Source organism: Pseudophryne corroboree, chromosome 1 (assembly GCF_028390025.1).
Source record: "Pseudophryne corroboree isolate aPseCor3 chromosome 1, aPseCor3.hap2, whole genome shotgun sequence".
Lineage (NCBI taxonomy): Eukaryota > Metazoa > Chordata > Amphibia > Anura > Myobatrachidae > Pseudophryne > Pseudophryne corroboree.
This window is the reverse complement of record NC_086444.1, coordinates 1,031,405,742-1,031,415,554: the sequence shown is the minus strand read 5'-3', so window position 1 is coordinate 1,031,415,554 and position 9,813 is coordinate 1,031,405,742. Positions and strand designations below refer to the sequence as shown.

At 42.7% G+C, this 9,813-nt stretch overlaps 1 long non-coding RNA gene across 1 annotated transcript; it reads right to left on the bottom strand.

The window, feature by feature from the left end:
• Positions 1-4,943: 4,943 nt before the first annotated feature.
• On the bottom strand, positions 4,944-8,093 carry LOC134985091 (uncharacterized). The gene is made up of 4 exons (XR_010191801.1): positions 7,886-8,093; positions 7,622-7,712; positions 6,836-6,945; positions 4,944-5,582 (listed from the first exon to the last, which is right to left on the bottom strand). It is a non-coding gene; the product is annotated as an uncharacterized LOC134985091 (long non-coding RNA).
• Between the last annotated feature and the right edge of the window lie 1,720 nt (positions 8,094-9,813).

Here is a 9,813-nt window from a genome sequence, read left to right as displayed (position 1 = left end):
AAGTAGAAAAATTCTCTTACGGGTACTGTGATGCGCGCGCCGTAGGCGCGCGCGTGCAAAAAAAGGGCATGGTCACGTGTCGTGTGGGGGCGTGGCCACATGCTAGGGGGAGTGGCTACACGACACTGGAGGCATAGTCACACAACACATCCCCTTCTCTTTGCACTTTGGAGGCAAAGTGTTGAGAACTGTGACTTGCTCTGTAGTGCAGTTTATGGTGGCACTGTGGCAGTAATTGTAAGCAGTACCACCTTACTTTCACAATTGATTTTAACAGCTTTTTGCCAACTTGGTTTCTATAAGAAAAGTCATCTCACTTCAGGGCTACTGAACATCTAGGTCAATATTAGGTTGGATTAAAAATTAAAAGAGTGCAGCATTGACTGAGCCAAAAAAAAATTTTATTTTATTAACCAGCATTGTGAATAATGTACGCTAGAATTGTACAAATATATAAAACAATCACATTTTAATATAACATAAGTTATATAACAGAATATCCCTCCTTCCATCTCTCATCCCTGCACCTCAATCCCTCCATCCATCTCCACTGCACCTTGCTTCCACTTACATCTCCCACACCTGTACTTCACTTCCACCTTCTATCTCCCACACCTGTACTTCCCTTCCACCTACCATCTCCCACACCTTCTTTCCACCTTCCATCTCCTCTACACCTCGCTCCCACATTCCATCTCCCACACCTGTACTTCACTTCCACCCCCCACACCTGCCTTCCACCTTCCATCTCCCACACCTGTACTTTACTTCCACCTACCATCTCCACACCTGCCTTCTACCTTCCATCTCCTCTGCACCTCGCTCTCACCTTCCATCTCCCACATCTGTACTTCACTTCCACCTTCCATCTCCCACACCTGCCTTCCACCTTCCATCTCCTCTGCACCTCACTCCCACATTCCATCTCCCACACCTGTATTTCACTTCCACCTTCCATCTCCCACATCTGCCTTCTACCTTCCATCTCCTCTGCACCTCACTCCCACATTCCATCTCCCACACCTGTATTTCACTTCCACCTTCCATCTCCCGCACCTGCCTTCCACCTTCCATCTCCCACACCTGTACTTCACTTCCACCTTCCATCTCCCACACCTGTACTTCACTTCCACCTTCCATCTCCCACACCTGCCTTCCACCTTCCATCTCTTCTGCACCTCACTCCCACCTTCCATCTCCCACACCTGCCTTCCACTTTCCATCTCTTCTGCACCTCACTCCCACCTTCTATCTCCCACACCTGTACTTCACTTCCACCTTCCATCTCCCACACCTGCCTTCCACCTTCCATCTCCCACACCTGTACTTCACTTCCATCTCCCACACCTGCCTTCCACCTTCCATCTCCCACACCTGTACTTCACTTCCATCTCCCACACCTGTACTTCACTTCCATCTCCCACACCTGTACTTCACTTCCATCTCCCACACCTGTACTTCACTTCCATCTCCCACACCTGCCTTCCACCTTCCATCTCCCACACCTGTACTTCACTTCCATCTCCCACACCTGTACTTCACTTCCATCTCCCACATCTGTACTTCACTTCCATCTCCCACACCTGTACTTCACTTCCATCTCCCACACCTGCCTTCCACCTTCCATCTCCCACACCTGTACTTTACTTCCACCTACCATCTCCACACCTGTACTTTACTTCCACCTTCCATCTCCCACATCTGTACTTCACTTCCACCTTCCATCTCCCACACCTGCCTTCCACCTTCCATCTCCCACACCTGTACTTTACTTCCACCTACCATCTCCACACCTGCCTTCTACCTTCCATCTCCTCTGCACCTCGCTCTCACCTTCCATCTCCCACATCTGTACTTCACTTCCACCTTCCATCTCCCACACCTGCCTTCCACCTTCCATCTCCTCTGCACCTCACTCCCACATTCCATCTCCCACACCTGTATTTCACTTCCACCTTCCATCTCCCACATCTGCCTTCTACCTTCCATCTCCTCTGCACCTCACTCCCACATTCCATCTCCCACACCTGTATTTCACTTCCACCTTCCATCTCCCGCACCTGCCTTCCACCTTCCATCTCCCACACCTGTACTTCACTTCCACCTTCCATCTCCCACACCTGTACTTCACTTCCACCTTCCATCTCCCACACCTGCCTTCCACCTTCCATCTCTTCTGCACCTCACTCCCACCTTCCATCTCCCACACCTGCCTTCCACTTTCCATCTCTTCTGCACCTCACTCCCACCTTCTATCTCCCACACCTGTACTTCACTTCCACCTTCCATCTCCCACACCTGCCTTCCACCTTCCATCTCCCACACCTGTACTTCACTTCCATCTCCCACACCTGCCTTCCACCTTCCATCTCCCACACCTGTACTTCACTTCCATCTCCCACACCTGTACTTCACTTCCATCTCCCACACCTGTACTTCACTTCCATCTCCCACACCTGTACTTCACTTCCATCTCCCACACCTGCCTTCCACCTTCCATCTCCCACACCTGTACTTCACTTCCATCTCCCACACCTGTACTTCACTTCCATCTCCCACATCTGTACTTCACTTCCATCTCCCACACCTGTACTTCACTTCCATCTCCCACACCTGCCTTCCACCTTCCATCTCCCACACCTGTACTTTACTTCCACCTACCATCTCCACACCTGTACTTTACTTCCACCTTCCATCTCCCACATCTGTACTTCACTTCCACCTTCCATCTCCCACACCTGCCTTCCACCTTCCATCTCCCACACCTGTACTTTACTTCCACCTACCATCTCCACACCTGTACTTTACTTCCACCTTCCATCTCCCACATCTGTACTTCACTTCCACCTTCCATCTCCCACACCTGCCTTCCACCTTCCATCTCCCACACCTGTACTTTACTTCCACCTACCATCTCCACACCTGTACTTTACTTCCACCTTCCATCTCCCACACCTGCCTTCCACCTTCCATCTCCCACACCTGCCTTCCACCTTCCATCTCCTCTGCACCTCGCTCTCACCTTCCATCTCCCACATCTGTACTTCACTTCCACCTTCCATCTCCAACACCTGCCTTCCATCTCCCACACCTGCACTTCACTTCCATCTTCCATCTCCTTTGCACCTTGCTCCCCCTAGGCATTCCAGATGCCCTAGCCATTTTCCTATAATGCCTAAGTCTGGCTCTGCCCATAGAATCTATGTAGTCGATACATATTCTAGGTCATTGGGACCTAATAAATAGACTGTTACTGAACATTACAACATATAGGTATAACGGGGAGCACTCATGCAACATCCCACTAACTATTTAAGAGAAAGAAGGCCAACTCCAGCAAGAGCAGCACCTGGAACCCCCATCATCCTCTCACCAACTATAACTCCCTCCCATTTCCTGGAGCAGATTACCAAGCTAGCACAGAACTTAAAATTTAAAGGCACTTCCACAGCTGCTTATAGTAGGCCTGATCCTGTTGCCTTGCTTGCTCCTGTCTTGCCATGCCTTTACAGGATTGGGCTGCCCGACGTCCCTTGCCCAGCCACGATTTTACATATGCGTCCGGATTCCACTCAGTGAAGGGAGGACCAACAATTGAAATAAAAAGTAAGTCCGACACATGTCGAGTGGTCAGTGCAGTCCGCTTATCTGTAATTATGTTGTTCATAACACTAAAGCCTCGCTCACAGTCAGCATTGCTTGCTGCAAGAGTATCTACTGCAAGAATTAATTTCTTTAATTTTTCGGGAACAATCCGTCCTGCGCAGCATTTATATTCCACAAATCCCAGGTGTGTTTCATGGTAACTGACATTCAGCATTTCACATAGTGTACGAATCTCTTGGTCTCCAAAAAGTGGATTATCAGAATCAGTTTGCCAAGATTCAGGATTCAGAACAGATATGCTGTCAATCAGGGTGTGGTAAGCAGTTTCCCTACCTTTTGCTACGCTTTCTGTTGCTTTATTAGCAGTGGTGGTAAATAATTTGCACCTCATGTTGTCAACAACAGCCTGAATGAATTGAGAGGATTTGATCTTGGGACTTTTCCCAATGCCTGTCAACTTTGTATTTTTGAACATAATTCCCTCTTCTGCATTCTGTGTCTGTTCACTGTGAAATCCTGGTATTCTCTTTAGGCTTTCAATTCTCCGCACATACATTTTTATGTGGTTGTCTGCCTTTGGAATGGTCATTTTTCTGTCTTGTAAGAGTTCTGATAAATTTTTGAGCTCAGTCAGAACATCTAACATAATTGACATATTTTTTACAAAGTTGACTGAGCACAGTTTTGAATGTAGACCTTGGAATTTCACTTGCTCCCTTCTATCCCTTGATTGGTCTTGTGAGGCTTTTTGAAAATGTGCAGCTAATGCAGGATACGTCTGCCAGACTGCATTCACTGCTCTCCACAATGAAGCTACCCATCTTACGTTGAAAACTCTGCCAATTTTTTTAAGCAAGACATGCAGCTCATTAGCCTGTGCACTAAGCTCACGTACATTTTTTGGTGACTGACTGTAAAGTGTGTATAAGGTGTCTAAAAATGACCTGAAGTCATTTGTACCTCCAGTAACATCTAGTGCTTGATCCACAGCTAGTTCAAGCCTGTGATTCATGCAATGCCAGAGAATTAGTTTGGGAAAGTCTCCTTGTAAGAGTTTTCCAACACCAGCTTTTACGCCAAGCATGACATTTGCGCCATCACTACAAAAACTGACAAAGATCTCTGTCAATACTTCGAAAGTAAAACCATGATGGAATAAACATTTCATTATTTCCTGTTTTATGCTCTCAGCTGAGGCATTTTCTAACTCTATCAAATCCAAAGGAAATGCTACTGGATTCATGACACCATCAACACTTGATTTTAAAAAAATAACAAGAGTTGATTTTCTAGAAAGTGTAGTAGCTTCATCAACTAATATAGTAATCTTAGTTTTTTTTGTTATAATTTGTGAGACAATCTTTTTCCTCATTTCAGCCGAAATGTGTTCTATAATGTCTCCGCAGACCATTCTACTATGAAGCAAACGCCCAATCTGAACTCCATTCACTTTTTGCAGGTCAATCAAGCTCTCATGGTCAGTAAATGGCCTATTCATTTTAGCAATGTAGTAAGCTGTTCTGAATACACGGCTAGTGATTTCAAAAGCAGTTTCTTGACTTCTTCCATTTATGTTTAGCAGAATATCTTTTCTAGCAGTTTCTAGAATTTTTTCTGCTTCTGCATGAGCAGCGCTATTTTTGTGTATATAAATTTTTTTGCGAAGAGATGTGAGCTCTGTTTCCTTAGTTTTACCAAAAGGTAAAATGTTACATTCTGCCCACTGAGAAGCAATATTTATGCCTCGAGCAGCGTGAATCTTTAAGTTAGAAACTTCTGCACAGATTGTACAGCCGAGTTTTCCCCTAGACGCAAATAGCCACTCATGTTTCTTTTTGAATTCGTCAAATTGTTCTTTTGACCACACAGCTGGATATTGCTTTTCATCTGTAGACTTATCGTGTGATTCAGCTGATGTCTCAGCAACAACTTCCTCACAGTCAATAGTTACTATTTCATTGTCCAGTGCTAAGTTCCTACAAAAAAAGAGAGCAGTAGCTCATTTTTCTACAATATTTTTAAAAAATTATACATTTTTTATCCATATTTAAGCTAATTACTCCCTCACGGAAATGTAAAATATCTAGTTGCTTATTTATTAAGCTTTTTTTCCCCAGAAAATTATATCTGAAAATTTATAATTTTATGGATTGTTGTTATGAGATATTGATTTCACAGAAATCAAATGCAGAAATTGAATGTTTATTAGCACTGCAGATCGCAGTCCTTATTATCAATGGGAAGTACAATCTGATCCCTGCTGTATGTACCAAACTCTGAAAAGCATTGTTTATAGAATTTGGTCATGTTAGTTTATACCATTTTCAGATGATCTAAACTTCTTAAAGCCAATGGAGGCATGGTAGCAAGAGAGAGATCTTTCTATCCCTCTCCTGCAGCCTCCATCTGGTGCCAGCTCCAATACTGGAAAATGTCACTGTGCGCATGCGCAGTGTCAGATTCCCCATGACTTTTACACAAATGGAAAAATCTTTTAAAAATGCAAAGGAACTAAAAGGGACATCGGTTATCACTACTACTTAACTTTCGGGGGGGTTTACTTAGTACATAGCAGGAATATTTTTTTATAAAAACTGAAAAATTCACAATGGATAAGAATGTTAATAATTACAACAGTGCCGCAATTATTAATGCATAGGCATCTTAACAAGAACAGTGCAGCCAAGTAAAAAACTAGATGTTTAGGGCTAACATTTTGGAAGGCTAGTCTACTGGTCTTTAAGAGTCCCCTCCCCATTTATATTAATACACAATACTAAGTATATACATTCATTGCACTTTAAAAATAAATTAGCAAAAAAGATTTAAAAAATATGCTGGTACCCACATATAAATCACCTTGCTCCGGTGCAAAAAAACAATTCATCAAAGAAGATCCAAAGAAGTGGAGGCACTGAGACTACAAAATGCAGAAAGCATAAGTATATTGGGCAAACGTTTTCAAGGCTGATGCCCCGTCATCAAGACCACACAAAGAAAGGAGTAACTCCTGTCTTTGTGTGGTCCTGATGACGGGGCATCAGCCTTGAAAACGTTTGGCCAATACACTTATGCTTTCTGCATTTTGTGGTCTGAGTGCCTTCACTTCTTTGGATCTTCTTTGATTTTTAATATATATATATATATATATATATATATATATATATACATACATACATACATACATATACACACACACACACAAAACACGTTTGAAGATCTGACTTACTGTGTTTGAAGTGGAATGTCAGTTTTTCCTTTCTTTGGTTGGTGGTGAAAGTAGAACATTATTCCTGGCTTTGAACTATTTGTTCGCTTTTTATTAGACATGATGCCAGCCTGGTAATAACAAAAATTGTTATTAACATATTATAGAGATTCAAATTTAAAAAAAAATGGATCTAATTAAAAAAATTAAAATACCGGTTCAACATTTACAATTGTAAATATTTTGCATGGTTAATATTTTGACCATATTATCTCCTCCTCATATAACATTAATGTACTGTAGTATACTATTTACACATCAGACATGTATGTCAAGGACCACCAGTTAGTGAGTACCATCCCACCACCGTGAGGAATTTAATCTTCCACAGGAGGTGACATATGTGTAACCTGTTACTAAATTAAGAATATACAAAACAGGTAACAGAATACACACACACACACACACACACACACACACACACACACACACACACACACACACACACACACACACGAGTGTATGTTCTATAAAGTTTGACTTTGGTGTAACCCAGGTGCAAATACTGCTGATCTACCCTCGTGTCAATCTTGAGGTCCCACCAGCTTCACAAACTGCACAGAATGCATCTTTGAGAACTTATCTCCACCCCCCCCCCCCCCCCCCCCCAGCTTTTTGGCACAAAATGCATCCATTTTTACATCAACCCCAACTGTATGTATTTTTAAGAGGTAGATTTTTTATGACACATCTAATATGGATTTTTTTATGTGAAATCTTAGTGTAAACTGGTACAGATTTAATTACCTGGTATAGATGTCTTCAATGTTTTAAAAGTCTACTTTTCAATAATCAATGTGAAAATCTCTGTCAGAGGACAGCTGCAGAAGATGTAGACCTGTTAGGGAAAAAAAATATTTTGTTAATACAACAGCGATTTATTTTTTTGACGTTCAATTTGTACAAAGTCAGTATGTAAAGAGAAGAAAACTCAAGAATAAATCCAAGAGGTTACATACTGGTAAGAGAGAGAGAGAGGACTTTAGTGAAAACTGAAAATTCGTTACTTACCTAATGAAGTATTCCCAAGTCTAGTCCAAAGGATCGTATAACACCATAAGCTTGGGTGAAAATGTAGGGCTGTTCTGAAGTCCACTCCGAAGGGTGAAGAACACTGTTGGTTTTAGTGGTGATCAAGGACTGTTTGTAAGTACACTCCAAAAAAATCAAAGTACACTGCAGGCCTTGGGTGAAGGCACTGTAAGGGAAACAGAGTCATAATCATAACTCTAGCCTAGCAAAGCAAAACAAATACCGAAACCAATATATCCTCTGGCACAAAACAAGCAGCGGCACTCGGAGGCTGATTTCAAAACATGTATTTCACAACGTAATCCCAACGTTCCGGGGCTGATATATAGATATATCTATCTCTACATATATAATACAAGTGCCCAGCACTCCAGATTTATAGGCTATTTGTATACTTGCCCGGATGCCCTCCGTGACCTCCAATATAGCGGACGTAATGGCGGCACTCCGAGACGTGTAGGTCAATGACAAAATTACTTTCGAAATAAAAGTAGTCTTTGCATTGATGTACACGTCTCGGAGTGCCGCCATTACGATATATATATATTCAGGAGGGAAACATTCTTCAAAGGAAGAGAAGTATTAGAACTCGAGGACATACCCTGAGACTGGAGGGGGGGAGGTTCAGGGGAAATTTAAGGAAAACTTACTTCACTGAAAGGGTAGTGGACAAGTGGAATAGCCTCCCATCAGAGGTGGTAGAGGCTAAGACTGTAGAGCAATTTAAACATGCTAGGGATAGACATATGAATATCCTTACAAAAAATTAAGGTTCAAAAAGGGTTGCGATTACCTTAAGGATAAAAAAGGGGCAGACTAGATGGGCCAAGTGGTTCTTATCTGCCATCAAATTCTTTGTTTTATATATATATATATATATATATATATATATATATATATATATATATAAATAAAGTAGTCAGCAGCACTCCCGGCTCCCGGACAGGGAATGAAAAAGGACACAATCGTTGTGTTGTCAGCGTTTCAATGTTATTCAAGTGAACATTTTCCTCAGGATGTCCTGAGGAAAATGTTCACTTGAATAACATTGAAACGCTGACAACACAACGATTGTGTCCTTTTTCATTCCCTGTCCGGGAGCCGTGAGTGCCGCTGACTACTTTCTTTATTTATGGACATCCATTCCATGGTTGTTACTGGGAAGGCACCGGCTTTATCTATATGTCTGTAACGGAATGGAGTGCTGCTGATCTCTACAGTGTATATGTGTATATATATATATATATATATATATATGCGAAGGATGATACAGCGCCACTTGTGGATTACATAGGTTTCACCATTTTTTTCCTGTTTGTTCTATTTACATATGACTGTTGCCATGGATACTGCAAAATCGCAAGCACTGAGTCTCCTTAGACTCCGGAAAGATGGCCGCCGCAATCCATGTATTTCCTATGGAACATAGCCCCTGCAAAATGGCCGCCGTAATATCCGAGGTGATGGACATACAGTTCCCCTGAGCCCAAGAAGCACGTCTGCTGTTAACCTGAACAGGACAATGGGCACATGCGCGGTGCACACGGATCGCCGCCGGCGCATGCGCACAAGCGAACCGGAAGTGGGGCGGAAATATCGGAGGTCACGTGACGCGCTACCTCCGTCACCGGAAGTGTGGCGGAAGTGCCGCAATTTACTGTTTTAAGCTCCTCTGAACAATTATATTAACTGTGAATACTCGTTTTCTACAAGATATTGGCTACTGTGATCCATACTATCTGGGGCCATGCTCTGATGCCATGTCATGACTGTGCTTATGTTAAATACCCTTGAATGTTGTTTACTGATCACATGATCAATGATGTCATCACACATCCATATCAGCCACCACTAGGGCTATAAATAGGCATGCCATCTCACTCTGTCCCTACCCTTTGAAGAAGTCT